At 41.4% G+C, this 27,866-nt stretch overlaps 1 long non-coding RNA gene across 1 annotated transcript in view; it reads left to right on the forward strand.

Annotated features, from left to right (window-relative positions):
* The window catches only part of LOC146797733 (uncharacterized), a 232,412-nt gene that overhangs the window by 202,884 nt on the left and 1,662 nt on the right, over positions 1-27,866 (forward strand). The window lies entirely within an intron of this gene.

The raw sequence follows: 27,866 nt of genomic DNA on the forward strand, positions 1-27,866 counted from the left end.
TTAAATAACTTCCTTTTTTCCCCATTGTATATCTGAAGTTTCTTGATTTTGTCGTAGAGCCATAGCTAAGGGTTCAAGAGCAATGTTAAATACATTGAGTGGAAGGGCATAACCTTTCCCTTTCTCTCTTCCTAACGAAAAATGATCAGAATAACTCTCTTTACTACTATTGCTATAGCTAGCTTCGCCACAGACTACCTTTTACGCCTCTAAAACGAACACCTAACCTAAATGTTGCTACCGCTTAATCTTTTTAGAACATTGAAATGTAGACAGTTCCATTGAACACAATGAAACAGCAGTGGACTAAAGTCTCTGGTACAGGCCTGCTGCTGTCAACATTTCAATGCCCTATTCCACAGTCTGTGTGTTTTCCCGCCTCTTCTCAGAGTGTATAGACTCTGTAGGGGAATGAGGCGTAGAAGCTGTGAGTGAGGGAAATCATCGACCGGTCTGACCTGCCTCTTCCTATAGTTCACAGTGTCTCACAGAAGGAGGGGTGGGGGAATTCTCCTCAGCCTCTGATTCCACCTTGGCTCTCCTAAACGCAGTGCTTTAAATGGGAAAAAATAAGTGCAGGTACTCATTAAAATGAGCTAGAGGTGTAATGAGGGGGGCGGGGCTTGGGGCGGGGCTTGGGGCCGGATCTTAGGGCAAGACATGAGGAAACTGAACAACTTCTATATTAGTTGCAGCACATACCAAAACACATGAGACATGTGTTAATAGAAACAAAGCAGGTTAACTCATTACACAAAATGAAAAAGAAAAGCGATAATATGTTAACATTTCCTTTTTTTGAAATAGTTGCACCTTCTTAATGTCATACTGTTAATTGCTGTTTGGCACAATACTATATATTTTTGAGCACGCGAGTATGAAGAGACTGAAAATACCCCCACGTCGCACCAAAGCTCTTATGGCACCAAGCAAATGAAGCAACTCATCATGACCCTCCCGAGAATATCTCTTGTCTCTTCCATCAATCTATCCATTCATCCTTTCATCCTTCCATTTACCTGATGATGTCCACCATTTTACCTTTACATTCTATTGTCTATTCAGCCTTTCATCAATAATTCAGTTTTTCACCATTCCGTTTATCCACCCTTCATATCTAAACCTATCCATCCATCCATCTCCAAACCTATCCATTCATCCTTTCACTCATCCATCTCTTTATCCACCCTTTCCCTCATCCATCAATCCTTTCACTCATCCATCCATCAACCCTTTCACTCCTTTATTCCATTCACCCTTTCACTCAATCGCTCCTTTTATTCATTTATCGCCCACCTTTCATCCATCCTCCATATTTTTCATTCATCCATCCAATCTTTCACTTATCCACCCATCATCCACCCTCTTTCACCCATGAATTCTTTCACTCATCCATCCATCTATTCATCTATTCATCCATCCACCTCTACATCCACCCTTGCGCACTCATCCATCCACTCACTCATCCACTTACCCATCCACCCACCAACCCTCCCATTTACGTTATTTATGAATCTTTGTCGCAGATCAGACATGTACAAACAAAGTGCCACACATTTTCTTTAAAATACCTCCTGAGAGAGTCTTGATTCTCTCTCTCTTTCTCTCACTTTTCTCTTACAAAAACAGGCATACAAATGCAGGCAAACACACAAAGATAAGCAGACACACAAAAGACTCAGGTTTGATAAAAGCCATGTTATTCTCTTCACCTACCATGGCTTTTTGAAATGCCACCAGTGCCGGACTGGCCGTAGCCTGATTGCCACTGCCAGGGGACTGCCATGATTCCTGTGTTTGCACAAATGCACAGGATAGTGTGAATGTGATTGACAGTGTCAAGAGGACGTTCTTCCACGAGGAAAATCGCACCCTCCCGGCACTTCGCTGTTGCTTTTTAATAATAATTCTTTCAATCAGAGTTTTGGCCAATTTTATATTTAATTCTGTTATGAATTTCATTCAAATCATCTTGTGGTTATGCAGCACTAATGTTGACTGCACGTTGTACTTAGCATACGTCTTCACATTGCTTTAGCACAAACCCAGATGCATTTCGGGCGTTGCCCTTCGTCAGGGGTTATATCTGAAATAAATCAAGAATATCACTCTTTGTAATAATCCAAGTGCTTGATACCAACGTGTGTAAACACGCATTCAAAAAAACAAAGTACAAGGATGTACTGCTCCAGTAACACCTAGTTACCGTTAAACAAGGGGGCCTTAATGTCACAATCATGCGTTCAAGTTCCTGACCACGTGAAATGACGTTCATAATACGAGTGGCTCAGCAGCCCCAAGGGTGACTGTAGAAAACTAACGGGTGTCTGGCACGAGAATGTGCCCTGTAGGAAAGAAAGCGTGCCTGCATAATTGCGATACCGAACTTAAATAAGTGCTCGTGACATAGATCAGAATCCAAGTGAATGAGACCCTGGTGCAACCCGGAAGTTAATAAAGTGATACCGCTTCACTTAAAATAGAAGACGTCTGCAACGCCGGGACGTGGTGTCAATTACATGGAATAAAAGAACGTGTAACGTGACGAAGAATTGAAAGGAAATAAAAAATAGAAAATGTAAATGTGAGTCACTGTCTCCAATGTACAATAACTGTGAATGGAAACCATGTCAGTAAGACGCGCACTGTGGGTCGAATTCAGGCAAGGAAATACCCACTGGCACCCTAAACATAAGGACACGGACAACTTCCTGCATTAAGCTTGTTTATACTTAAAGGAGTGCGATCGCAACTTTTGTTTTTGCAATGTGATTGACAGCACAGGGCTCTGCTCCATCAAACACAGAGTGATGGAGAGCACCCGGACATTATTCAAAGGCGCCCTGCTGAATAGCTCAGCTGGGCCTCAAATCGGGGCTACAGAAACGGCGCCTTGGCTGCCAGAGACACGTTCCACTCCTGCTCACCAGCACAGCCAATGAGCCTTACTTTTCATGAGTACTGGTACTCACCAGGACATTAGAGAAGTGCCGGTACTCAGAGTGATAAATATAGGAAGTGCCGGTACTCAGTACCGGTGGATACCGGCCCATTTAAAGCACTGCCTAAACAAATAAAAGCAGTTTGGCAGAGCTGAGGTTGAATCAGTCGCCCTCTTCTGCCTCCGGTCACTTCTCCAAGTGTCTATGTTTGATGTGTGTCAGTTAAAACTAGGCTGTGCACACTGCAGTAACAGTCACTCAAACATACACTGTAGGAGCTGTGAATGTTTCCAAAGCTTCGTCGTGGGATTTTAAGCCCCCAGTATCTCCCAATAGAGCTTTTTTTTTACTTAGCACATTCTACCCTCATGGGTGGTATATTCTAATAGCCTTGTATCCCACTGCTACAGCTATACAAGCCAATAAAGTCTTGCTCCATTCTTAAAGGCCCTTGCATCCGACTTGGGTCAATAACACTGGAGAGAGTCTTTAATGGCTGGTGTAGCCTGCTGCAGCTGGCGGTTAGACTAGTGTATGTCCAACTGACCAGATCAAAAGCTTTATGTGCTTCTGTTCTCACTGCAGTTAAGGACTGTAACCATTTAGCATTTAACTCCACAGTATTTGACAATCCCGAATATGGTTATTTCCACCATACCTACCTCCGAAATACAAGCGTATTTCAAAAGCTATATTCGACTTTCAGAGAAAGATAGAATGAAAGAAACACCAGCAGTGGAAACTTGCATCCTACTATAATTAGAGAGACAATGCATTAGACAGGCCTCTGAGACTACTGCCTCAATTGGCGCTTGCCCAAACAACTCTCCGGCAGATTTCCATAGGAGAGGCCTGCCAATGCTGGAGAGCCTCAACACAGCGTTTATACAAGCATGGTGGCAAGTCTGGGAAGCTACTGCATTGGCTGGCCACCTGAGACATGGCCTCTAGAATAATTCCTGAGATTTTAGACATGTCGGGCTCCTAAAGCGCAAATCCCCTGAGATTGCAGCAGTATTTGCCACTTTACTGAACACTATGGTCCAAATTATGAGAATTTGACAGAGCGTCACTGCTGCGCCACCGCTCCGTCAAAACTCGCGCATTCCGCCCGCCAGATTACAATTTATTCGTAGTCTGGCAGGCAGGCGGTGTGGCGGTTCCCATTGCAGTGCCTTTTAAAAAGGCACCGCAATGGGAATGCCTCACAAGGTTCCTGCACGGCATGGACTCGTAAGTCCATGCCATGCAGGAATTTATGTGCATGCACACAGGGGGGCACATGTTACGCCCCCCTGTGTGCATCCACATATGTCTGAGACACAGGGGGGCCCTGTAGGACCCCATTTGTTTCCTCTTTGCCAGGCTTTTCATGGCAGTGGAACCGCCATGAAAAGCCTGACAGAGAGGAAACTCGTAATATGCTTGGCGGAACCATGGCAGTCCCGCCAAGCATATTGTAGCCTCTGACTGGCGCTCCTACACCAGAGAACGTCAGTTCCCTGGTGGAGAATGCGGTCCTAGTGCGGTCCGACTGCCCGAGTCATATTTGGACGGTCAGACCGCGGGTGCGGCAGTGGCTGGATCCGCCACAGCCGCACCATCTTGAGTCTGTCGATCCGAGGACCGCCAGACTCATAATAGGACCCTATATGTGCCCCACCTATGCTCAGTACATAAACAACGATGCTCCATACTTGCAGACATTACGCTCCCATCAATCTCTCCGATAGACAGAACTGACCTCAACATGCCAATTACCATTGAGGCAATACAAGGGATACAAGGGGTGAACTCTGGTAAAACACCTAAGGCCCGACTCACAGAACTAACTTAAGACAAAATCCTAAACTTACTACCATTTTGGTATTCACAGAAGTCACTTACTCATTTTGGTATTCACAGAAGGCACTTACTGATCAATGAGTAAGTGCCTTCTGTGAATATCAAAATGAGTAAGTGCCTTCTGTGAATACTAAAATGGTAGTAAGTTTAGGATTTTGTCTTAAGTTAGTTCTGTGAATCGGGCCCCTTGTCCAGGCGGCTATCTCCTTGAGTACTACTGTAAATTCTGGGACCTGCTCTCCTTCCCAACCACTTAGCCTATATACTGAGGCAGCTGTATAGAGTCACTTATCCCTAGATAGAGCTGTACATTGCCACCACTGTGGTCATCCCTAAGACTGTATATACACAAAACAAGTAGGGACTAGAGACTGAGCCTTCACTTTCCGTACCAACCAGACTATAGACCTCACTATAAGACAAGATTTTGACACAATACCTAAATGTTCTCCAAAACTTCCCATTGATGATCTCTAACTGCTGGTTTCGCAATCTATCATCCTTAATCTGTGACTTCCTCTGAACAAACCACCCACCCGCATAGCCTTGGATTATGTAGACAAACGGTACACAACTGTGGGTATGGCTGACCTCCAACTGTAATATATAGTGGTGCAATTGCTGGTCATCAATGACTTTGGGATGGGATGACCCAGTTTACTGAGCTGAACTCACCCTCCTAGGACTAGACATAGTGATGAGGATACTATATGGGAACCAAAATCTGCATTGCCTCACAGAGACCAGCCGGGTGGTCATCCAGAAATGGCACTCCACACTATGCACCGTGGGCTGGTTCAACAATCTGATGCAACAAACTCCACTTTGGCAAGGAAGGCATCTCTATCAAACCGCACAGTTAAGAGGATTCCTCGAATGGGACAGAATAAGCATTATGAATTAGGGGGATATCTGTCAAGGATTCTACTTTCAAGGCCTCCAAAGACAATTCAATCCGTCAAGGACCCAATTATGCAACTACCTGCAGCTCTGACATGTACCGGTCTCTTATAAGACCCAACTCAAGGAAATCCCTGTGCGTAATTCGCTAGATGCCAAATTACTAATGGGCAGACTCGGGAAAGGAGACATGTCCCAGATAAACTGCACCCTGGTCAACAACAAGCCCAACTTGCATACAGCATAAATGTAAGGCTTTGCTGGGTCCTTTGGATGAACTTGACTGACATCTTGTCCATATGACTCACTGTGAAATTGCTACATCCTCACGACTCAGATTGGTCCAATTGAACTACCTACAAATAACTTACCTAACTCTTCGGCAACTCTGGCACGCTGGCAGCATCCTACATCCTACCTGTTTCCACTATTCATGTTTTGATGCAGACTTCTTTCACGTGACCTGGCAGTGTCCCCCACTTGTTGTGCACTGGCATGGGATTGCAGAGTCCTTTACTCAGGTTTTAGGATGATCAATTGAGTCACCTAAGCAGGCCTTCTTAGAGGTGTTAGATGACCTGGGTGACACTTGGGGAACATTACCTTGTGGGTATGGCAACAGTGATAGCCAAAACAGATATTGTCTATAAATAGTTAGCCACCGCACCACCTAAATTATCTGAATGTTGCGTGGGAATAGACTGGTGTGCAAAATTAGAAGAAAGCAAAAACCAAAGGAAATGATGGACGGAGTGTTGAACATTGCAAGCACTCACCCCCAGTCAACTGATCTGGGTTTAATCCATCACCGTTCTTTAGCCCACTCTGCCACCCCAGTTCAGACATGGCCATATGCAAATCAGTCTGACCCTGTGCCTCATGGGAACAGTCCAGCCCGAACTGCCAGGCCATGTCTACCCTGGACCGGAAACGAGCTTCCTAGGACCGTTTTCTGGCATTTCAGCCGTCTTCAGCCAGGCTTGCTTGAATCCAGTGGCAAAGTGAGCAAGGGACTCACGTCTGAGCATACCCTGCCAACTTATGGTGAACAAAGCAAAAACCAAAGGAAATGATGGACGGAGTGTTGAACATTGCAAGCACTCACCCCCAGTCAACTGATCTGGGTTTAATCCATCACCGTTCTTTAGCCCACTCTGCCACCCCAGTTCAGACATGGCCATATGCAAATCAGTCTGACTGGGGGTGAGTGCTTGCAATGTTCAACACTCCGTCCATCATTTCCTTTGGTTTTGCAAAATTAGAAGAACCCATCTACATTGCCAGGGGTTACCACAAAAAACATGCTAAGATCTGGGGCAAATGGTGTAAACACTTTGGACTTGGTCTTTGGACTTGGTCTTTGGTGAGTACTTATGTAATTGCATAAATTAGTTATTATCATGGTGGGAGTCTAATATGGTGGTATATGTTTTTGTTCACTGTATAAAACCAATACAAATTATTTATCAAAAAAATAGCCAATGTGATTCTGCGTAGAAATTGGGGAGAATTTTGAATTGCAAAAAAATGATAATGAGGAACCCAATATTCAAATTAACACAGTTTAACTATTCATATCAAACCTATCTATCCTGGCACAAGATTACCAATATGTGTCCTGATGCAATAAATTCTTGCCCAAGATGCTTATATACATTGGCACATTTCTATCGCATGTTATGGAAACGCTTACAGGCGCAAAATATTGGGTGTAAATTTTTGACACCATAAAAAGGTATACAGGTATTCTTCGATCCCTTACAATGTGTATTGAGCAAATTACAATGAAATAAATATTCCAAACAGAAATGCATCCCCCGGCACCTGCCCACAATACTGGGTGCCCTGGTCCCACCCACGGCACCCAGTTTCTGATGTTGTGGACCATGGTGGGAGCCTGAAGGCCCCCACGGTCCCTGCATCCCCCCACGGTCCCTGCAGAGTCCCTGTGTCCTGCGGGAGCCGGCTTTACTTTTGGACAGAGGGAGCTGCTAAATGCAGCTCCCTCTGTCCAAAATCAATTCTGCTGTGTTTCGAGTAAGCTAGAGCATTTTCTGCTCTCGTTTACTCGAAGAAGTTCAGTGTTTGCTATGGCTTGGTGGGAGCGGAGTAGCGCTGATTTGTGCTGCCGTGCACCAGGCACACACCTTAGCACCACAGTGCTAGGGTGCGTGCCTGAGTCTACCATAGGTTTTGTACAGGAAGGGTACCCTTCCTGTACAAAATACTATGGCTGGACAAGTTTAAAACCTGTTCCTACTTTGTATGTGTGGTGTATAGTGAAGCACACATGCAAAATCGGAAAAGCAAAGAGAAATGAAAACATTTAACACCTGCTTTTCAGCTGATTTAATTTTTGGTGCTAAACCTTATCTACTAAGTAGATAGAGTTTTGCGTCAAAACGCATGGGTGGTTTAATGGGAACGCCCCTGTACCACCCATGCTTTGTGTTACTCTTCCACACAAACCAACGCTAAAACCAATTACCGTTGGTTTGTTCATCCCCAAATAGGTTTAGCGTTGGGTTAGAGTTACAGAAGTAACGTCAACACAACGCTAAACCTTTGTGAATCTGGGCCAAAGTGTCTGAAAGTCTAAAATCTTACTATATAATGCATAGATTGAAAATCCAAATAAGGACTTTTTGTTAAAAAATGTGACAAGCATTCCGAGTTTATTAATCATAGTTCCTAAATGTAAAAGATTTACACACATTTTATATGGATATCAGTTTACAAGCTTGTGTTGGTGTTTGTAGAAAAATTCCGAGGAGACCTAGAAGAGATAATCAAGATTTAAGTTGTATCGTTCTTTTAGTAAACAATCTTTGCACAACACAGAAACGAGAACTGTGAATTTTTAAATGCTAAAGCACGTTAATAGGACTGTATTCATTTTGTTAGTTCAGTCATAGATTAACACTTACAAATACAATAATTACAAAAGGGGAAATTCATGTAGTTCTGAAGTCTGTGTCACTTACTTAAATTTATATTACACATAACACCTACCAAATTCCTCACTTGTACAATTTTACAAATAAATTGGGCAATTACAACCCCCGTCTCTTAAAGCGCTTAGGACCTGCAGAAGTGTACTGTGAAGCACTATATCCAACCGATTATAATAGGTCATGTAATTACCTTGGCCTAACATAACTACAATAATTCAATTAAAGAACACTTAGAATGTCCTATGCAATTGACCCACTTATATTTCCAGATGGCAACGCCTTCAAATTTTTTACAAAATCGACTGAAGAAATTCTCATACCCTTTAGAAAGACATTTTTGCTAATAGTCATACCATCTTTATTTTTTTCTGTTTCAACTTTTTAGATTCTTCATAGTTAAACTTAATGTGCATTCTTTTATATGTTTGTGCGCTAGACACACATATAAAACGAGCATTTTCAAACCAATTGATGTCACTTGGCCAATAGTGTCAGGTCACCAATATTAGCTCTGCAATGCTTTTAAAATTGTACCACATTAGCAAAGCCAATACCGACTGCTGGGCATTTTGGAAGTTTATTTTCTATACTTCCAAGATGACCACCACAAGCAATGTACTTGCCATCTAGAAATTATAGAAAATAAAATTCGGCCATCTTGGATTGTTTTTTTTCCACTTAAATGTATCAACTATTTTATAGATAAAGTAACGCCAAGTTTGAGAAACTGTTGTTTTTATTCCAAATTCCATGTTCTTTAGAAGAGACTTCAAATCATGGTTTGGGTTTGATAATTTCTGTGTCATAGTTTTAATTTCTGATATTAATCACCATTTGTTTCATACACCAATAGGCCTCTGGATTTTAATGAGCACATGTGCAAGGCAGCACTCACCAGGGCAGCAATTTTCAGACGATCAATATACAGGAGAAAAGGCACCTTGTATTTTGCTATGACAAGATAAGCCTGGGTGACTTCTACTTGTTGCTGAAACCCATAAATTCAGTACAAACTAAAAAGAGAAAGGGAAAGAAATATTTCTGGTTTACTCCCTTACTGGTTATATTCTAGCAGATGTATCTTGATAGAGGTTAATAATTAGTTTGAGGTGACATTTTGGTGTAGGGTTTTTCTATCCTTTTCCAAAGGCTCCTCTTACCAGTCACATAAAAGATTAATACAAATAGCACATAAAGGAGGGACGTGATGTCCCTGTGGGAGGGAGGGAGGGAGGGAGAAAGACTTGACACCCTTGAGTGAGTGCAGTTTAATGGATCAGGGAAAGAAAGAATTAAGAAGAGTACATCTACTGGTTGGCCACTCGAGTGGAAGATGTTGTTATTATATCCAGTGCATTAAAATCCGCCATATGCCTGCCAATGTTCATGCATCTGGTCAAACTGTTAGAAGATTCACGTATCCAAATAAACAGGATGCCCACGGTTTCTCCTTCTTCATTTATTTTAGGTGTAGTAGGCTAAGTCCAGAGGCGCATCATGGTCGTATCCAGGAGACCTGTGATTGTAGGAAATTATGTTTTTTTAGATTTATTGTTTTTTGGGGCACTACATGCCGCACTTACAGAGCAGCTAAGCATCAACAGAATGTTACACTGTCAACGAGAATACCAAATTATTTTCTGCATTCCTGTCCACCAGTAGAGGGGATCAAAGAGATTAACAAATTGGATTTAGAGTGGGGGGTAAAAAAGTGAGATAAATGAAAATATTTGTTGGAAACACAGAGTAGGATAATGCCCCCCTGTGAATAGATGCAGATGCATACATTGTTTTCACACTCATGGTGTGCTACAATTTCTAGCAATAGTCAGTGTTTGCTTTATTGCTTTCATTAATCCTTTTGCCTTCAGAGTACAACACATATTTTACAGCACTGTGAAATCCCTGCTTTGCACACCCTTAGTTTTGTACTTTGAACTCATCTGAGTGTTACTCGAATTACCTAGAAATGTACAAGATAAATTACTTTTCCCGTTGCTATTTGCAGTTTTCAACTGCAAACCTAAACTGAAATGTGTATGTGATCCTTATAAGATATGGTTTGTGTAATGAGAAGTTAAGAGGACTAGGTAGGTGGGGAAATGTCAGTAATCCAGGCCAGAGGATCCCAGTGCAATTAGAAGTTATTTAGTGACAATAGTTATATACTTATTGTGGTCATAAATAATTCTCACAAGAAAAAGGATACTGCTAGTGTGCTTTGAAATATACATACAAATGGACAATGCTGGCATTCATCATCTTCTCACAATATTGCAGAAATAAAAACACTTTTTAAAAATATTTGCACATGATTTGTGAAGGTGATTCAAGAAAGTTTTTATCCTTGTTCATCACAAATTTTAGGTTTTGTGTCAAGTGTCTCATCATGATTATGGTAGTACCTTGCCAAGTTTTCCATAGACGTGATCTATAAAGCTGTAACAAAATCGGCTGAAACCTGCCCTGGCAAAGAGCTCAGCGGCATCCCCAACCCCCCGCGGGGGGGAGAGGGGGTGGCCAAGCACTTGGCCAGGGCCGGTTTTGGGTCCCAGTCCGGCCCTGTACTTTTCCCAATGAAAGAGTTAGATTATAATGTGAAGCAGCATTTGTTGCTTCGCTTATGGTACATCGTTTCATCTTGTTAGATGTTGAAAGTAAATACTTTCCCAGGTCTATGTTTTGACCAAGATTCTTTGAGCTGTTCAACTTGAATAAATAAAAGTGTGAACCTTAAGTATTTCAGTTTCTTTCCAGCTTCTAACTTAGAATCAAGATATGGTTGTCCAATTTAAGTATATGATTGAAGGGAATATCTGATTAATTTGTATTTGGTTACATAGTACAAGTCTCTTGTTCTAGTTGAATCATGTAGTCCCTTGTAGATTGTCTTTTTGCGATTTGATCTTGACATTGTAAAGACTTGATCAAAGGTAAGTGTTGTGATCATTCATGTTTCTACATACTTTAGGCTGAAATGAGAATTAAGTTGATTAGTTTTAAGGTTTTTTTAAATTAGACTCTTTATGGTTTTGCTGTTTGAAGCAGTTGCAAAAAAGTTAATAATTTGTGATGTCTGTATCATCTTGATCTTGAACAATGGAATGTTCAGCAAACCTTTTTACTATGGCATGCATTTTGTTCTTTTTTTCAATTTTGCCAGATGATTCAGCTCTGATAAATTGGTATCTACTGCAAAGAATGAGTATTTGTAAGTTTTTTACTTCTTCGATCGGCTGCTGTCCTAGTTTCCAGTTATATCATTTCTTTTTTTTCCTAAAGGACAATATTTGTTTTTGCGATTTTACCTGTTAACCCATTTTTGATATTAAATTAATTTAAACATTTTCGTGTTTTCTGTAGTTCTGTGGAGTTTTGTGAGAAAATTGATACTCATCAGTGTAGTGTAGGTGGCTTGTGGGCTGGATGCCTAATTTGGGTGTTCCAAAATCAATATTGTTAATAAAGTTGGAGATGTCTGTAAAGCAGAGTGAGAACAGGAGAGCTGCCAGCAGGCATCATTGCTACACTCTATCTTTTGTGAACATTTGACGTGAGAGTCCATTGTTATTTGAGATTTTAATTTGTATACATGTCACCCTGTGCTTAGCAATTTTAAGGTATAACACCGATTGGTCAATTCCCACCAAAGATACTTTTGCCCATAGCAAGTTTCTGTTTACTTTATCAAAGGCTGTGCAATTGTCCACAAAGCATACACAGTGCTTTATTGTCTCTTTGTAAATTTTTAAGATTACAATCTTGTCAACATTTAAACACCCAGGGCATAAGTCACTTTGATTCACTAGCCACAATAGTAAGAACCCGCGCCTTTCATTTCTGGTGTCTTGTGCCCCACATTCTGGGACCCAAGCACCCACTTTTTACACTTTAATCTCCAAGCAGTGAGACCGAGCAGTCCAAGGCTAATTCGTGGAGGCGCAGTGGGCTAAAAACCCAAACCCAGCAACGGAACAAATAACACTCAATAAATTAATTTCCAGTCAGTAATTTTTCTTTCATATGAAAATTACTTTAATACACACAATACAAAAGGTTGTGCTCAAAATTAAAATAAATTCAAGATTGCCAAAGGAAACACACTTTAAGGGCCTTCTAAACTACAGGGAACACACTGATCACTTTGGTCAAATAACACCCTTGAATTAGACTAGAGCTAATAGGTCTGATGCAACTTTAATGATTTGTGCACCAGCAGACCCAAAAACTAAAAAAACGCAATACCCCCATAGGCAAAATCATGGCATGCAATTATGAAAAGTGAGGCCAACTAGCTTGGTCATAGGATGTCACCATGTAATCAACAGTATAATATATAAACCATTCAGTAATACATTTCAACACTATGAAATTGATTGATTGATTGAAACATTTCAGAATGTTGCCATAAATATGCACTTATTTTGTCTTTCACTATAAATGAAACCATCCCTATGAGCTTTGACATCCACAATAAACAGTATTAACCAACAAATATTTCAGTGAAAGTCCTATTTTTGCCAAGGTGTTTGCCTGCCATCCAAAAGATCCCAGAAAGTCACTGTGAGGGGTACTTGTATAATACACCAAAATACCAACCCCAGGAATGCTTGACATGAGTTAATGCCTTTCCCAGGGTCATTGATGATGGCTCTGGAAGAGTTACGCTGTAAAAATTCAAAATCACTGGTGAGACTTATGGGGGGATGGCACCACTGTTCCTGGGTAGCCGCCAAAAACATACACAAATTCTGCAGTGCTCCTGCCATTTTGAGGCGTCTATGGAGAAATATGTATTTATTTTCCCACACCAAGGATCACTTTTTTGCCTCCAGGATTTCTCTTCGATGTGGCTGTGCGGGCCTATTCTCTCTTTGTCCTTACTCTTGTTTAAGGGCCTCCCACAGAGGGCCAGACTGGCCGTAGCAGGTACCGGGTATTTCCCAGAGGGATGGGGGCCAGTTTTGTGGCCGTGGGGTCCCGTTTTGTCACTGGGGGCCGGTTTTGCAGCAGTTCTGCAATATCAGCCCCCTGTAACAAAAGTCGAGCAGCAATCTGCCAGGGCTGGTTGCTGTTCTCAGTCTGGCCCTGCTCCCACATAGAGCTTTAGAAGTGGTTGTCCCCACTCTTTCGAAGGACCACTGCACTCCTTTCTAGACTTTGTGGCGAGCTTCATGAGCCATACAATCTTGTAGGCTCATTTGCCTACCTTGGCACTTTCTCACCAGGCAAGCGGGTGAGGCAAGTGGCCTGCTGCTCCTCCTTGCCCATGTCTCCCTTCCTTTACTTAGGATCGGAGTGGGAGAGGCAGCGTGTGTCGTGGGAGATATTTACTCACATGGGCCTCAGGCAGAGAGGCTCAGAGGCCCCTAACAATGTCAGGCAATATCCACTCACAGTCCCCCACTTCTCATGGGGATATTTTACTAGTACCACTACTGCACTGGAGGTCCTGTGGGGAGCCTAACTGACTACAATCTCCCAGTGACCAATTGAAAGTCGTGCCTGATATATCTCTGCTGCTGCGGGTGCCCTGGTCACAAGGTGCAGAAGGCAATCTTCAACAATGCCGCTCACGAGCAGCAGGTTCATCTGCAGATATTTCAGGCCCCTTGGTGCAAATTTAATGGAGATTGTTGTCTCTTGTGGCATGCTCCAACCACCGCTAGCAGCATGTGGCCCCCAAGCCACAAATGTTTGGATGGTTTTACTTGATGGTTACAGATGCTTATCACAGCCCCTGGTTACTGTTGCTTCCTCCTTTGTGGCAACGGTGAAAGAAAGGCTGTGGACCTGCCCTTCAGACCAGTCCCTTGTTAGTTCCTGGTGTCTTCCTCCAGCAGCACCGCATGGTTTTCAAGGCAGACCAGTTCCTCTGCCTGAACTCCATAAACACCGAATTCCTTCACCACTTGCAGGCTGCTGGTGAGTCCAGCAGAAATCTGGCCACACCCTCTTAGGCCGCTCACAGCCAGTGCCACTCCTCATAATTCTAAAACAGACACCCTTTCTCCAGGATCTCCAATAGGTCCACCCTCTACTGTTACCAATATGGTGATGGGGCACTAATGCCACTAGCCCTGAAAACCAAATAATAATATCTCATAAATATGAGGTAGCAGAGTAACAGCCTCATATTGCTTACAAAATAATTAGACCTATGAATTACAGAGATAATCATCAAGCATTGTTATTAAAATGTTTCTAAATATTTTTATACATTGACTAAATTCAATTTTGGGATCCAAAAAAGTGTAAAACGTATCATGAGAAGCGAGCCCCAATCATGCTTCTTTATGAATCACATATTATATGTTAATCAAGTACTGTATGGAACATTATTGGTTAACCACCTGAATTTAAATTCAGGTGGTTAACCACCTGGTGGTTAAATTCAGAATGGTATATGTTACATGCAATGCTTAAATTAATTTTATTACTTAGGGGCAGATTGTCAAAAGTTTCATGCAACACGGGCAGCAAGCAAAGTTGAAACAGTGAGAGTAGAAATGTACCCTGGCTACTAAGATACCGCCCACTTCTGCTCCCTCATTCCTACTGGCGCACTTGAGGCTGCTTGAGGCTGTTTGGCACCAATGCAGGCACCCTTGCGCCTTGCTGCAAGGGAGCCTGCTTTACGAGCCGGATTGTTTTTGTGCAGGAAGAAGTACATCCCTGCACAAAGACAATCCTTAAAGGCATTTTCCTTTTTCTATGTGTAATGTGGAATACATTATACATAGAAAAAGGAAGTAACAAGGAGAAATCTAGATATTTCTCCTCATTTTTTCAGGATCTGGGAAGTGCACCATTTTGGCACAATCCAAGGTTACTGCCCTTAGTAGATCTGAGATTGCATCTAACTCGTGGGTGGATGGATGCTTGGGAGCACTCATGCTCCACCTATGAAATGCCTCCCTGGCACAAGGTAATGCAAAGCAGCGATATGCGCAAAATTTTAGTAAATTAACTCCACAATGTACTGACAGGAGTACTACTTATGAGCTATGTTCTCTCTTTATTTTCAGTAAAATATTCTTAGAGTTGTACACCAACACTTGATAAAGAGCTGGAGTAAGTGCAAAATGCATTGAGATTTATCAGATGTACAAGACGCAATATGAATAAAATAACCAATAAGAAGATTGTGGGGAAAATAACAAAGAAATTGTAAATCATTTGAATTGAAACTTACTAAGTAACCTCATCAGAGTGAAACTAAAGATGCAGTGGAATCTATTAGACTCACATTCCCTAAGGCAGAAGACAGTGAGTATGTATGTGTGAGTATACAACTGAGTATGAAAGGAAACACCAGATCTAGCCACTTGGATGTAGGGTGCCCTGTGTCAGGGCAACATGTTGATACACTCATAAAAGCAAATATGAAACCATGTCAAAAATATATCATATTATTAAAAACGATGTTGTGACCACAACTCATGCAATTATATAGATCTATTAGAGCAACCAGAAGGAGCAGTGGCATTTTTCTAAGGGGGAGATTTACTAAGCTTTTGCGCCGTGTTTGCATCACAAAAGTGACACAAAATGACGCAAATTTTTTTTTCTTCGTAATTTACTTTCCACCGTTAAACCTGTTTAGCACTGGAAATAACATGAAATTAATGCGAAGCAGCGCATTGCGCTGCTTTACGTTACTTTGCGCCATGGGGGCATACCAATGGTGGAGCATGGGCGTTCCCATGCAACCACCCAAGGTTTCTCACGCTAAACCCAATTTACTAAAAACAGTAGATTGGGTTTAGCGTGAGAAAACTGCACCTTTGTAAACCAGGCACAAGGCAGGAGAAATGCTTTAATTTCTCCTTCCTTTTCCGACTTTGCATGCGTGCTGCACTGTGCAGCACGCATACAAAGTGGAAAACGCTTTCCCTTGTGTCTAGAATAGTATTTTGTACAGGAAGGGTATACTTCCTGTACAAAACCTATGCTAGTCTCACACACACACCCCAGAGCTATGGCGCTAAGGTGTGTGCGTGGCGCACGGCAGCTGTAATCAGCACCGGTGCAAGGGAAAGGAAGGGGAGGAGAGAGCCTTATCTTTGAAGATATGGTGCTCTCCTGCTCCCTCCTTGTCGTGCAATGCAGCGCAGCAGCGCGGGAGGCTGCATTGTATTGGGGGTAGATTTGTTAAATCTCCCCCTAAGTGTTTTTAGGGGGTGGCGCACACTCTAGACTACAAATAAAACTGGTCAATTGTGTAAAGAATGTGTGTGCATAAGTGTGTGTGTTTGTTTCCTGTGTGTGTATTTATATAGACGCATGCTTGTTTAAAGTGTTTAAATCTGACTTTGTATGGATGTGTTTATAGCATTAGGTAGCAGCTATTTAACTGGCTGCCGGGTTGTGACTTTTCTCTGCTATTTGGCTAAATAGTAGAAATTAATTACTGTTTGGCCGGTGTCTTTGAAAATAGCAGAAAAACACTATTTACCTGGTCGCTGGCTAAATGGTAAAAATGTTGAACTATTTAGCTGGCGGCCGAGCAAATAGCAGAAAAACGTCACTATTTACCTGGCCTCTGGTTAAATAGTACAGATTCTGCACTGTTCGGGTGACGGCCCTTCAAGTACCAGGAAACTTCACTCATTACCCAGCTGCTGGCACAACAGAAGACATGTCCAATTGGACCAGCAACCATGCAAATAAACTTAATTATTCATATGGCTGCTGGGTAAATAGAAGAAAGTTTATATTAAATGACCAGTAGCAAAGAAATTTCAATATTTACCCAGCAGCTGGCTAAATAGCAGAAAATGCTATACTCTGTTGTTGGTGACCTTGCAAATAACTTGAGAAGAAACTTCATTGTATACATGGTGGTTGACTAAATAGAAGTAACCCTGGGCCATAGTGGGCGTAGCGGGGCTACGCAGAGGTCCATGGAGTTGCGAACAAACTCCGTTGAACTACGCTACACCACCCCCCCCCCCATATTATCAAGTAATACTAAATTACTTAAAGTAAATTAAAGCCACTTACCTGAACTGCGGCATCCCCGGGCTGCCCTCCTCCTCCTCATCCTGGCCGTCTGGATAATCCTTGAGAAAACTTGTGAGCCTAAGTTATCATTTCTGACGGCATGAAATCTCATAAGTAAATGTTAGGGCGTATTCCCAATCTGATATTAGTCACGTCACGACGAATTTCAATCTGCAATGTTAAGTGTCAGTCATCTTAAAGCAGCCTAATAGTGGTTTCAATAGCAATATCTATATGGTGCAGGGTAACTATCTAGCCCAAAGCCATGACTGAATATACATCTGAGTATGGTTATCAACTCAATGTTAGTATACACCGAAAGTGCCATTAGTAAATTACAAGACAAAACCAGGTAGCATAAAATATTAGGTGTAATCACGCAATAGTGCCAGTACGATTGAAGCCTCCACCATAGTTGCCTTAGATGGGCTTGTACGTGCGCTGTCTCTCCATAGATCTATCACAATAGTTTCTAGTGTTATCGTCCTCAAAGTAAGGTGTAAAGACGGGAAGGTAGAGAGAATACCACAACCAACATGTACTATAGTTGTGATAAAAATAATTTAAAAGGGTGCAATAAGAATAACCATAATGAAGACCAAAGTTCATCCTAAGGGTCTCTTTCACAAACATACATTCTTAACATCTTTTCCTCGTTACCATTGTACCAGATACAGGCATATTCAATCATTGGAAAAGGAAGATGCACCAATATAATGTCCTCCGATACACTCCATTGTCATTCACAAGCCATACACAGTAATATAATCCTACGTTCACCCCTATCTACCGTTGGGAAAAATGTTAAAAGTGGAACTCCGCGACGCCACCCGCCTCCACCCCCCCTATATTATCAAGTAATTCTAAATTACTTAAAGTAAATTAAAACCACTTACCTGAACTACGGTGTCCCCGGGCTGCCCTCCTCCTCTTCCTCGCCATCTGGATAATCCTTAAGAAAACTGCGCATGAGCGCGCGCATGCGCATTTCATGTGAGCCTAAGTTTTCATTTCTGACTACATGAAATCCCATAAGTAAATGTTATGGTGTATTCCGAATCTGGTATCCATCACATCACAACGAATGTCAATCTGCAGTGTTAAGTGTCAGCCATCTTAAAGCAGCCTAATAGTAGTTTCGATAGCAGTATCTATATAGAGAAGGGTAACTATCTAGCCCAAAACCATGATCGAATATATATTTGAGTATGGTTATCAACTCAACGTTAGTCTACACTGAAAGTGCAATTAGTAAATTACAAGACAAAACCGGGTAACATAAATAATAGGTATAATCACTCAATAGTGACAGTACGATTAAAGCCTCCACCATAGTTGACTTAGAGGGGCTTGTAAATGCACTGTCTCTCCATACATCTATCACAATAGTTTCCAGTGTTATAGTCCTCAAAGTAAGGTGCAAAGAGGGGAATGTAGAAAGAATACCACAACCAACATGTACTATAGTTGTGATAAAAATATTCAATCATTTGGAAACTTAAAAATTCATACATATTTGCAATGTCCTTCAGTAAGCTCCATTAACATTCACAGATTATATATAGCAATAGAATTCTGCATTACCACCAGATATTATCCAAATGGTAACTATCCTAAAGTCGATAGTATTTTCAATTTGATGACATATATAATTCTTCCTATAACGGGTATACATATAGACTCTGATACAATGAATTCTCCATTTATCGGCATTATCTTAAAGTTCGAAATACAACCATGATTAGTTGACATTATAGCCATATCTCACAGGATATATAGTCTATCCTGTATAGTTATTCCCCTAAAAATCGTGCAATTCTCGGTCAGTGTTCAGACCATATTTTACCGCATTCAAGCGCAATATCCAGATTGCCTCTTTACATCTCAGCTGCAATTCTCGATTACCACCCCTTTCTCCATGGGGAATCATTTCCAACCCATGGTAGTCAAAAGGCCTATATTTTGTTTGTTTCTCACATGTGAGTGTGTGGAAGGCAAAGGGATATTTTGGGTCTCCCAGTTTGACCACTCCTAGATGTTCCATTATTCTGTCTTTCAACATCCTGACTGTACTCCCCGCAGTTATCCTTTCACATTTACATATCAGGATGTGGACAACATAGTGTGTGATACATGTAATATTGCTAGAAAGCCAGTATGAGGGCTTTCAAATTGGAAAGGACAAAAACTCCAACATACAAGAAGACTGAGGTCAATAAGAGTAGTGAGATGGTTAAGCCAATATTGCCCTATGGTAGCAATTCGGGTGAGATCAGTAAGACACTTAATAGACACAGGCATCTACTGAAGGAGGATAGAACCCTGGCACAATACATTAACAATAAGGCCACCATGACATTTCGGAAAGGGAAAACTATAAAGGGACTGATCAGTACAAGCTACCGTTGTATGAGTAACACGCAGAGTAATTGGTTGATGCAACACACTAAGTGTGGGCATTGCATAACTTGTGGATTGGCAAAGGAGACTACAAGGTTCAGCTGCAATGATAGTCGTGTCTATCATATTACTAGCAACATTACACGTATCACACAATATGTTGTCTACATCCTGAAATGTAAACTATGCGATAATTAGGAAAGATAGGGGAGTTAAAACGGGGGGTGGCATTGCGGTTATCTATAACAACTTGTACACGTGTACATTTGATGACTTACCCTTTAAGGGATGCAAGGCCAGCCTATTTAAACTTGCCTTGACCCCCCAGTTTACACTCTCAGGTATCTTGCTCTATCGCCCCCCGGGGCCTGCTGGGCCATGGGCTGCGTCTTTTCCTCCCCATCTTCTGGACGCGGCCAACTTTACCATTTTGGGTGACTTGAATATTCACTTTGATGACCCAACATGTACGACGAGCACTTCACTGATCTCAGACTTGCCAGCTATGAATATTCTACTTTGTAATTCAGGTTCCACCCATGTGGCGGGCCATCTTTTGGACCCTCAAATGTACCTAATATTCTTTGCTCTACAGCTCTTCCAGTACTTTGGTTAGGTCCGTTTTTGGTCGGTTTTAGGGTCAGGAAGGAAATGCAGAGCGCATCCACGTTAACTTTGGGGACCAAGCCCAAATCAAGAGACTGGAGGAAATTAGATATAGAAGTCTTTAACAAACTCCTATCTAAAAATGCCCCTGACATCACTCCAGTTGGTATGGCAGATTTGGATACCATCCAAACTTGGATTTTAAAATCCATTGATGCGCGCCTCCCATCTTCTACTAAAAAGGTGAAAAATCACAATCCGCCTGCCCCTTGGTTCTCCGAAAGATTAAAAATAGAGAAAAGTAAATGCAAAGCATTAGAAAGACGCTGGAGGAAGGACTACGCACCTGAATCCAAACTCACATATAAAATGGCAAAAAGGGACTACCATTCTCTTTGTAATGCTGCCCGAACCGAATATGTGAGCGCTACCATTTCTATGGCACAGAATAGCTCCAAAACCTTGTTTAAATTAGTTAAAGAACTATCTGCTTCAGCTAGCCAACCCACCACCCCTGTACTCACCGAATCTCAATGTGAGGATGTAGTCAAAATATTTCTCAGAAAAGTGGAGAAAATATACTCGGCATTGAATGATGAGCCAGCTAACATTGAACAGCAAACTAAAAACTCCCCTCTAACATCAGGAAGTACTGAACAGCTGGACTGTCAAACCGTCGAACCTATCAATAAACTGGAAAATTGGTCGCTCCTCAACATAACCTCTTTTAGACGGCTTTAAGATAGTCTTAAATCCGGCTCTGCTAGAGATCCCCATCACATCGCCGTGCTGCAGAAGCTCGAGCTGTCTTCACTAAAGTTAATTATGGAGTTGCTCAATGCCTCGTTACAGGAAGCAGTTGTTTCATCTGAATGGAAGCACGCCATGGTTCTTTCACTTTTGAAAAAAGCCAATGCTGACCCGGCGGAACCATCTAATTTCCGACGATTTCTTTACTCCCGGCTTTTTCAAAAATCTTAGAAAAACATATTAACCTCCAATTTACTTACTTTTTTGATTCCCAAAAATGTCTGCACCCCTCACAGTCCGGCCTCAGAGCAGGTTTCTCAACAGAGACTACTCTTCTTGGTGTCACAGAAACACTGCATCACCGTCTGGATACTTGTGAAACTGTGGCACTCATATTGCTTGATTTGAGTGCCGCTTTCGACACTGTATCTCACACCATGTTACTGAAAGCCTTACAATCAATGGGTGTTGTTGGCTCTGCACTGAACTGGCTTACTGATTTTCTGGCTGACCGTATGTTCCAGGTCTTCTCACCGTCAGCCAGTTCTAAGACCCATGTATCACCTCACGGAGTACCGCAGGGCTCCATTCTCAGCCCTCTATTGTTTAATGTTTATGTCAGGCCTTTGGTGGCTATTGCTGAAGATGCTGGGTTGTCTATTTTCTCCTATGCCGATGACACCCAGATAATCTTCTCCCTTTCCGCTGAAGGGGCGTCTAAGCCATTATCTCTCCAGTCTGGGCTGAGGAATATTGCATGTTGGATGCAAGCCAACTTGCTTAAACTCAACGGCGAAAATACGGAAGTGCTAATTTTGGGGAGGAATAAAGATCTCTGGGTCCCCCGACACTGGCCTTCTGATATGGGTGCGTTACTCCAACCTGCGCACCAGGTTCTCAATTTAGGTGTTATCATTGATGACCAGCTATCAATGAAGCAACAAGCAGTTAAGGTTGCCTCAAACTGCTTCACCATCCTCAAATGGCGCAACAAAACGATGTGGATGTTGCCTGGTCACACTCAAAGAACTGTGGTCCAGGCTCTTGTCACTTCCAGGCTTAACTATGGTAACGTCCTGTATTTAGGGGCCAATAAGGATGTGATAAGTAAACTTCAGGTGGTACAGAACTCGGCTGCTAGGTTGCTCTGCCAGGTTCCCAGAATGGCTTCCATCTCAGGTTCTCTTCGTGACCTTCATTGGCTCAGGGTGGAGCACCGCATTAAATTCAAAGCCCTGAGTTACATGTACAAAATCAAATCTGGCACGGCACCTCAGTACCTGAAAGCCTTAGTCCACACTTACCTTCCACCATGCCTTCTTCGTTGGTCCACTCAGGCTAAACTTTCGGTTCCTAGGACCACACTGTCGCGAATGGGTGGTCGGTCTTTTTCTTGTCTGGACCCCTCTTTGTGGAATTCTCTTCCCTTGTCACTTCGTAACGAAACCATCTATGCGAATTTCCATAAGTGTTTAAAAACTTTGTAATTTAATCAATAATTCCCTTTCTTCTCTGTTCGTGTCAGGCAGCGCCAGGAAACCTCTGGGTAGCTGTGCGCCTTATAAAATTAAATAACAATAACAACAATAACAATAGCAATAAATGTGAACGGATATATGTGGGGAGTACGGTCAGGATGTTGAAGGACAGAATAATGGAACATCTAAGAGCGGTCAAACAGGGAGACCCAAAACATCCCTTTGCCTTCCACACACTCACATGTGAGAAACAAATAAAATATCGATCTTTTGACTACCATGGGTTGGAAATGATTCCCCGTGGAGAAAGAGGTGAAAATCGAGAATTGCAGCTGAGACGTAAGAGGCAATCTGGATATTGCGCTTGAATAAGGTAGAATATGGTCTGAACATTGACCGAGAATTGCACGTTTTTTTAGGGTACTAACTATACAGGATAGCCTATATATCCTGTGAGATATGGAAATAATGTCAACTAATGGTTGTATTTCGAACTTTAAGATGATGCCGATAAATGGAGAATTCATTGTATCAGAGTGTATATGTATACCCTTTATAGGAAGAAATATATATGTAATTAAATAGAAAATACTATCGACTCATGATACTAGGGTGAAAAATATCGTGAAGTTGGATAAGTCGCATTTGGATAATATCTGGTGGTTATGCAGAATTCTATTACTATATATCATCTGAGAATATTAATGGAGCTTACTGAAGGAAATTACAAATATGTATGAATTTTTAAGTTTCCAAATGATTGAATATGCCCATTACTTTTAACATTTTCCCAATGGTATTTATGAGTGAATATAGGATTATATTACTGTGTATGACTTGTGAATGACAATGGAGTGTATTGAAGGACATTATATTGATGCATCTTTCTTTTCCAATGATTGAATATGCCTGAATCTGGTACAATGAGAACAAGGAAACCATGCTAAGAATGTATGTTTGTTAAAGAGACCTTTAGGATACACTTTGGTCTTGAATATGGTTATTCTTATTGCACCCTTTTAAAATATTTTTTATCACAACTATAGTACATGTTGGTTGTGGTATTCTCTCTACCTTCCCCTCTTTGCACCTTACTTTGAGGACTCTAACACTAGAAACTATTGTGAAAGATCAATGAGAGAAAGCGCACTTACAAGCCCCTCTAAGGCAACTATGGTGGAGGCTTCAATCATACTGGCACTATTACGTGATTATACCTATTATTTTATGCTACCCGGTTTTGTCTTGTAATTTACTAATGGCACTTTCAGTGTAGACTAATGTTGAGTTGATAACCATACTCAAATATATATTCAGTCATGGCTTTGGGCTAGATAGTTACCCCGCTCTATTTAGATACTGCTATAGAAACTACTATTAGGCTGCTTTAAGATGGCTGACACTTAACATTGCAGATTGACATTCGTAGTGACGTGACTATTGGGAATACGCCATAACATTTACCTATGGGATTTTGTGCCATCAAAAATGATAACTTAGGCATATATGACACTTTATTTCAAATAATGAATATTTACATAATGCGTTTATAGCTATACGCGTTTTATACATCACTTTGACCACTTCAAGATGGCCACCGCATTGATGCGGCCTGTATTATGTCATGACGTAACTGACGTAAATTTGGGTTGATTTAAGACAAATCCAAGATGACGCCTACCGTCCACGCCAGAAGTCGTCCTCGCTCACTTGGCGGACGTCAGAGCTTACTGCGCTTCACCTTTAGCCACATACAGTGAGTATAGAATACGCTGCCATGAGATTTAGTGCGGGTTTGACTGGAAAACTTTTCACATCATTGATGAAGTTTGTGCACCCTTTTATATGACTGGTAAATACATTTTCTTGTAATTGTGGGATAAGATGGCGCGGATATAAAGAATTATTTAGAGTGTCTTTCACTCCACGGTAACCTAGTATCTTGAGTGTCTTCCTGTTATTTCTTTATGTGATTTTAGTGTCTCAAGGACGCGTTATTTAGATATATCTATTCTGGTGACCAGCGGCGGTCACACTCTGGGATACTTTTCGAAGGTGTTTAGGTTTTGGATTGCGAACAGGATAATCTTATCCCCGCTATTTCCCCTGAGTAGTATACGTTTTCTTATTCAAATTGAAATATGGTTAATGGTTTACTAGTAATTGTGGGTACTTGTTGAATTATCTAGCAAGTCATTGTGACACTTTGGGACATTTTGTTTAGAATTTTATTTACTCTTTCAGATTTCTTGGACTCAAAACTTGGACATATACTGACAGGTAAAAACCTGACCTGTAGAACTTCTCTTTGCTTACCATGCCAAGAGTGAGGCTAATAGGGTTACCTCTTTGACTTTAATTCACAGAATCTGATTGTATACCGATAAATAGATGTGGACCAGTTGGTACTGATACTAATGGACCAAGGGGCATATTATCAAGGTCCGGCGTTAAAATTATGCAATAATGAGCTTGATAATATGCCCTTGAGAATTCTAATAGAAGCCCATGTTCTGGTGTGAACACGGGCTTCTATGGGAATTCACAACGGCATATTATCAAGCCCATTATCGCCGCTTTAGCGGCAGTTTTCTGCCGATAAAGCGGCGATAATTTTAACGCCGGACCTTGATAATATGCCTCCAAGTTAGTACAGATCTTTTAGTCTTCCACCGTTCATAATACGAACTAATCTTGGACACTGCATGGATGCACTTTTTACGCATCATATCCATGGGAATCTGTTGACACTAGACCGATATCTATATTTCTATTAACTCTAATAACACGTTTGAATATGGATCTCCTGAGACACTTTTCGGGTGAACTTTTCTGGTCACATGACTTTGGTGATGGTCTCTTGTGAACAATAACTTAAGACTACTCCTCCTGGTTATGAATTATTTATGTTGTAGATGTACTGCCCCGATGAAGTCTGCTGTGACTGTCAGCTATAGACGAAACACATGTTGGCAAAGGGTATCTGTAAAGATGATGGAATAAAAAGACACCTCTGGAACCGCGATCTCAGTTTAGAAGATTCTGTGTGCTTGGAGTTTTTGTTGAACTATCATGGGATTTGTTCTCTATTGAGGGGAATTGTTGGCTTCCCCTCCTCTTGAAGCACCAGTTGGACAATTTTATGCACATGACGATTGATGTTGTTTAATTTGTGTAAATATTGTTTAGAGTGCACCAAGTATACCTAGACAAAGCCTGTTATTCAGGAGCTTCACTATTTACCCAGCTGCTGTCCAAACAGCTTAAGTTTTATTTTATCATGTCTAATGCAGATTTTAATAGGTACTTACACCAGGTAGAACTGCGAACAATGAGTGAACACAATTGGTATCCATCTCTAAGTGGTTGCACATTCTACACAAACAATTTGAGAATGGAAGAGTATTTTGCAATCCAGAATAAGTGCTGCTTGGTCGGCTCACAAAATACGGAATATTACGGGGTTGTAGAACAACCTGCATAATTAATATTCATTATGCAGGTGACAATTTGCGAACCTCTGTGGTTAGCTGTAATCACAGAGTGATGGCCTGCTAGGAACAGCACACCATCATCTATATGACTGCATTCTAAAATGGAAAACATTTTTTTAAAGCTGCCCTTGTTTCTTAAAGGAACCAGTGCTGATTAAAAAAATTAAAAAGTTTCAGATTGGGAAAACTTCTCCGCCCTGAGGATGCCAACATGAGTTCCAAAGGGAAAGGGGTCCTAAGAGAACCCCTTCCCCTTTGAAAATTAGTTAGCACCCCAACTCAGGAGTTTTTAACTCATCAATGATTTGCAATTGCAGTCACAAATTATCAATAAATTCCTTTCCTAACTGGAAAAGGGTAGGGAGGAAACCACTTTCATGAACTCTCCTACTTGCAATTTGGAAACACCTGTAAAAGTTCTTTTGCTAGTTGAAAGAATTTCTCAATCATAAAAAGGGTTTTGTACATAATGATAAGCACTTTTATGGTGACAAACCATGGGATTTAACAACACGAGGCCGTCAGTGCTACAACTTGCTTAGATGCAGGCACTAACTTATAGGTCCATAGGTCTCAAATGTTTGAATGTTTCTAAGTTATTCTGAAAGACATATTACAGAATGCCACTCCATTACACCATAGGCCAAGACATAGAGAGACTACGAATGATAATGCAGAGGTGACTAATGATAAAGATTATTAGAATCTTTTCTAGACTGGTTTAAGCTGTTTACTCTTCTAAAGCTATGGGAATGCACCAGGACCAGATATAGATATACAAATAGGTTCTGTGTTATTAGAACACCCCTTTTTCTGAAGCAAATCACTCATTATTAATTCTTGTCCACCTTAATTACAGAATTCAGACTAAAACACCTGAAAACAATGATTTATATACGCAAAAACCAGAAATGGAAATCGTGCATCCTAGTCACATTGAGTCATCCAATATTTAGGGTGATTTTATCAAAATAGAAACAATTGCATTGGGCTTCTTATGAATTTACCAGCACAGTATAATTGAGAGGCTTAATGCCAATCTCATGATAGAAGAAAGAAAAACTACAGGCCTGATTTAGCGTTTTCGAGTTACCCTCGTCAGGATAGCAGAAGACAGTACCTCTGCCATCCTGTTGTGTTGGACCTTTGTTGTTCCTCAGGACTTGTATGATGATTTCAGAGGTCCATCTCCAGGCACCACCAAGTTCCCATCCCATTATGGCACAAATTATTGGAGTGGCAGGCGAGGGAATGAGTGTTGGGGAAGTAACAGCTGAGAGGGAGACCTGTAAGAGAATATCCACAGTGATTTTTATGAGTGCTATGTTTATTTCCTCCCTTTGTTGTTTTATACTCTCTGCTCAAACTATTACCTGTTAAGGGGTCTGGTATAAGCCCTTGAGTGGATGGCTGGGTACCGGAGGATGGACCTTATATAATAAAGCATAGTACTATATTTAGGGGCATATGCATCAAACCATTTTGCGATCG

The sequence above is a fragment of the Triturus cristatus genome, chromosome 9, assembly GCF_964204655.1.
Source record: "Triturus cristatus chromosome 9, aTriCri1.1, whole genome shotgun sequence".
Taxonomy (NCBI): domain Eukaryota; kingdom Metazoa; phylum Chordata; class Amphibia; order Caudata; family Salamandridae; genus Triturus; species Triturus cristatus.